The sequence below is a fragment of the Cebidichthys violaceus genome, unplaced genomic scaffold (genome assembly GCF_023349555.1).
Source record: "Cebidichthys violaceus isolate CVI_PGR_0920_01 unplaced genomic scaffold, fCebVio1.0.p SCAF_76, whole genome shotgun sequence".
Taxonomy (NCBI): Eukaryota; Metazoa; Chordata; class Actinopteri; order Perciformes; family Stichaeidae; genus Cebidichthys; species Cebidichthys violaceus.
Window position 1 is genome coordinate 140,001 of NW_027176960.1, and position 5,000 is coordinate 145,000.

The 5,000-nt window shown below is 40.4% G+C and overlaps 1 protein-coding gene across 1 annotated transcript in view; it reads left to right on the forward strand.

The window, feature by feature from the left end:
• lyrm4 (LYR motif containing 4) overlaps positions 1 to 5,000 on the forward strand; it is a 19,408-nt gene that overhangs the window by 4,149 nt on the left and 10,259 nt on the right. The gene's annotated exons all lie outside the window — the stretch shown is intronic.

The window sequence follows — 5,000 nt, forward strand, 5'->3', positions numbered from 1 at the left end:
AAATAAATATGAGCCTGTGAAAACAGGAAGTGGATCAAAGAGAAACCAAACATGAGGAAAAAGATGGATGATTGTTCGGGTTCATCCTGACGGGAACACGAACGATGAACCACAATTCATCACAGTCCAATAGTGAGAATCAAATATATATATATATATATAGGGTATACTATAGGCAGAGCTCTAACATATAATTTTTAGTGCTACTGTTTGTTTTTCTTTTAATAAATATTTACGTTCCTGGAGTGAATAATAAGTAAACTAGAGATTGAGACCATAAACTCATGTTTACAATGTTTACTGAGGGAATAAATCAAGAGAGAAGTAGAGTCATTTTAGACTAGACTTCTATACAACCAGAGGAGTCGCCCCTGCTGGACACTAGAGAGAATGCAGCTTTAGGACTGAGTTGAGATCTGATTGGTCGTGGAGGACGAGGTTTACTGTGTTTTCTCCTCTGCATCTCGCCCACGCTGACTCATGGATTAAATGCATCAGAGGAGGAGTTATGCTCCTTGTTACAACTCTGCTGCAATACTACAGGCTTCTGGAGAAATCCATAACACACACACACACACACACACACACACACACACACACACACACACACACACACACACACACACAGTGTGTATATATACTTCCAGGCTGTAGATGAGGCCTCTGGCTTCAGGTTTCCTCCCCTGTGTGCAGATCCATACAGTGTTATATATGTAATCACAGTAATCCAGTGATAGTTGTGTGTACATGTATGAGTACACTTATAACAGGAGCTACCGGTGGATAATTCGTTTGGAAAGCTACTTCATTCAAGCTCCAGGATTCATTTTTACATGCAGAAATAAGAGATAAAAGAAACCTGAACTGCGTCACAGCTGCTCTTTCATCTGTACTCTCTTCTTCTACTACTCGTATATGTTGCAGCATCAACTGTGTTTGCCTAAAAAAAAAAAAAAGTTTCTCATTTGTGTCAGTGTGCGTCTTTAAGTGGATATATCTGTGTGTGTCTTTGTAAGTTCGTTAGGGAGTAAAGATGATGGATCGCAGCTGCAGAGTCGCCTCTTGTTTGTAGAAGAGCAGCTAAACCGGTGTTTAATGAGAGAGAGAGAGAGAGAGAGAGAGAGAGAGAGAGAGAGAGAGAGAGAGAGAGAGAGAGAGAGAGAGAGAGAGAGAGAGAGAGAGAGAGAACAAAAAATGTAAAAAATGGAGATTTTGTTCGATGCTCCGTATCATCATGTTTACAGTGCGTGTCCTTCCTCCGCTGGATTTACTCTCCTCTGAAGAGACATTTGTCACCCATTACTGCTGCTTAATGTCACCGCAATGTCACACAGCCTTCGGCCATTTTGGCTCAATTGAGATTAAATGCCACATCGGACGGTGAGTTACACCTTTTTAACGCCGTGGCTCTCGGGAGGTCGAACAGAATCTCAGAGTTCAATAAACACTTTTTACATGCCGGGTTAGTTTTCCTGTGAAGCCTCGTACAGTTGGAACAATAGAAACATCGTTCTATATTCAATAACATTTGACATCACATCTTATGAAGATTTCAGAACACTTTGCCTTCCTCTCTTAGTCCTGAGGACGTTGTTGTTGTTGCTGATGTGTTCCTACCAAAGACTGTATATAACAAGTGGACGTGGTCATTCTGACGTCACCCATTGGTTTGTGGACCAACATTTTAAAGCTTTTATTTTGGAATTTTGGCCGTCGCCATCTTGGTCTTTGGCCGTCGCCACCTTGATTGTTGCCTGTTGTGACACAAGAAGGTGGAGTACAACTGAACGCTGAATTAGAACTTTTTAGGCGACCGACATGTTACAATTAACCTTCTTAAAGAGAAAACACACTGTTATTCATATTATTGAACATCACCTTTAACCCTGATACTGCTGCTCTCTGGATTTAATGAATCGGAGGTTTATGATTTATCTGGTGAAGCAGCTCAACTCTCTGACCAGACAATTAAACCACAAAAGAGCCAAATAGAGTGAAATAAATAAGTCCTTCAGCTTCAGATTGTAAACACACTGAGCTCACGTTGAGAGTTTATTTACAGAAGACACTCGTATAACAAATAGAGCTAAAGAACCAGATTTAATGAACAGAAAATGAAATCCCTGAGTGCTGCAGAATCTCTGCAGACATTCAAACAGTTCATCCTGTTTTTTCTGTTAATAATCAGAGAAATACTTCATTTGATTTAATTTTGAGCAGCAGGGTGCTTAAAAGAACATTTCCACCGCTGAATAAATAGTGAAAATAATGTTTTTATGGTAAACAGCTTGAGCTTTACACACAGAGTGATATTTGTTAACTCTGTCAGCATCCATTTATAAAGGTTAACCTTATTACTGAATCACCTGTAGCTTTAGAAGAAGTGTTTCTACTTCACTCTCTGGATATTATCGTCTCACGCTTGTTATTCAGTCGTTAAACTAGTTGTTGTTGTTTTTTTTGTCCTCAGTGAAAAATGTCTCCTGCTGTCAGAAAGACACATAATCACTGAGAGAGGATTATTCCTGCAGCAGAGTTTCACAACAGTAAAACAGCTCTTTGTCAGCTGCAATGAAGGTGTGTTTGATGAGGTGTGTGTGTGTGTGTGTGTGTGTGTGTGTGTGTGTGTGTGTGTGTGTGTGTGTGTGTGTGTGTGTGTGTGTGTGTGTGTGTGTGTGGACGGTTATGGAGTTTGTTTTGTTCACTTCTGATGGGTCGTGTGCAGCTTATTGATCCTGTCGATGAGACAAAGTCTTATATCTTAAAGCAAAAGCTTCAGAATAAAAGCAGACCTTATGATACTGGATCCCTGAGATACTGAAGAGAACTTAACAGACGGGATTATCCTCAGAGGAGTTCTGTTTGAGTAGTGAACATGTTAGCTTTAGTGTAGCTTAGCCTTCTGCCTATAGGCTGAACTATTACAGAGATGAGTGTTCAGCTTGGCTATCTTGCTGATTCTTGCTTTCATGCTAATGTTCCACTACTTCCTCTTTGCACTCGGAGACATCTTGACTCAGCATGTGACAAGGAGCTCCAGAGACTAGCTAGCTGACTACCCAGCTGTGGAGATGAAGCGGTTTTGATTTCACACCAATATTAATAACTTCAGGTCCGACCGCACGACAAAACAATAACATGTTCACTGACGCAGGAGATCTGCTGTGAAATCTCACTCTCCTTTCTGACGCAGTTTCATCTCCGTTTGGGGAAAACCAGAGATTTTGGGAAAGCCTGAACCAGACAGGAGCTGGATATGAAAAGTAGGGCAACACCATCCTCCTCCTCCTCCTCCTCCTCATTCCTTCCCCACGTCTGTTATTTTCTCCCCTGCTCTTCCTCCCTCCCATGGCTCAGAGATCCCACTCCTTTTATTGCTGAGCTTCAGTCACGCTCTCAGTAACGCACTGGTGCTGTCGGTGACTCCGTACTGCTGAACACGAGCGTCCAGAGGAGCTGTTCAGGTGGAAGAAAACAGACCTCCTCTTCCTCTGCCTCATACTACTTTACACCCAAGCTCCAAACCTGACTCTCTGGTATGAAACCATGAAACATTGATATTATCATTGGCTTTACATGAGGTCTAGGCTACATTTTAAGTCTGTTTAGTGTGTCTTCATCACGGTGAGAGTTTACTTTACCTGTATGGTCCATTGGGAGATTTATGATTTTATCTGTGTGACATTTAAGATCATGAAAATTGATTTTTTTTTTCATTACAGACAGCAGTTGATTTCATGCAAAACAGAAAAGAAGCTCCTCATCTTTTCTCTTATTTGTGAAGACGGATAATATAAAAACTCCATAGTTTATGTTAGAGAACAAAGAACAAAATGCTCAATATGTCTCAACATGTCAAAACATAAATATATGTGTATATACTGTATACATATTTAAATTTAATGTGAGACGTGTGAAAAACATCAACTACATTTAAAAATAAAGAATTAGTGAGAACATTTTTGTTTCTAATGAGAAACTTTAACGAGCTAAAACACCAATTTTATTTGCATTCAACTACATTTCCCATGAGTCTTAGCTGTCGGCAGGCCATTCAATTCTGGGTTCTGTACATGTTTATCATATTGTCTTAAATTTAAAATTACTGTTGTTTATTAAAAAGGAAAATTTCAGGTTTAAAGTTTTACAGAAGCTTTTATGCAGCAGGCTGAGAGTCTGAACGTCTGGTTGTTTGTCATTCTGACATTCTACTTTTCATCACGACGAGGAAATGTTACAAATAAACAAGTGGTAGTAGTGGTAGTAGTAGTAGTGGTGATAGTGGGTAGTAGTGGTAGTGGTAGTGGTGGTGGTGGTGGTGGTGGTGGTGGTGGTGGTAGTAGTGGTAGTAGTAGTGTTAGTAGTAGTAGTGGTAGTAGTGGGTAGTAGTGGTAGTGGTGGTGGTGGTGGTGGTGGTGGTGGTAGTAGTGGTAGTAGTAGTGTTAGTAGTAGTAGTGTTAGTAGTAGTGTTAGTAGTGTTAGTAGTAGTAGTGTTAGTAGTAGTAGTGGTAGTAGTGTTAGTAGTAGTAGTAGTGGTGGTAGTGGTAGTAGTGGTAGTAGTGTTAGTAGTAGTAGTGGTCGTAGTGGTAGTAGTAGTAGTAGTAGTAGTAGTGTTAGTAGTAGTAGTGGTAGTAGTAGTAGTAGTAGTGTTAGTAGTGTTAGTAGTAGTAGTAGTGATGGTAGTGGTAGTAGTAGTGGTAGTAGAAGTGGTAGTAGTGTTAGTAGTAGTAGTAGTAGTGTTAGTAGTAGTGGTGGTGGTGGTGGTGGTAGTAGTAGTGGTAGTGTTAGTAGTAGTAGTGTTAGTGGTAGTAGTGTTAGTAGTAGTAGTGGTGGTGGTAGTAGTGTTAGTGGTAGTAGTGGTGTTAGTGGTGGTGGTGGTGGTGGTAGTAGTAGTAGTGGTGATAGTGGGTAGTAGTGTTAGTAGTAGTGGTGGTAGTAGTAGTGGTGGTGGTGGTAATAGTGGTAGTGTTAGTAGTAGTAGTGGTAGTAGTGTTAGTAGT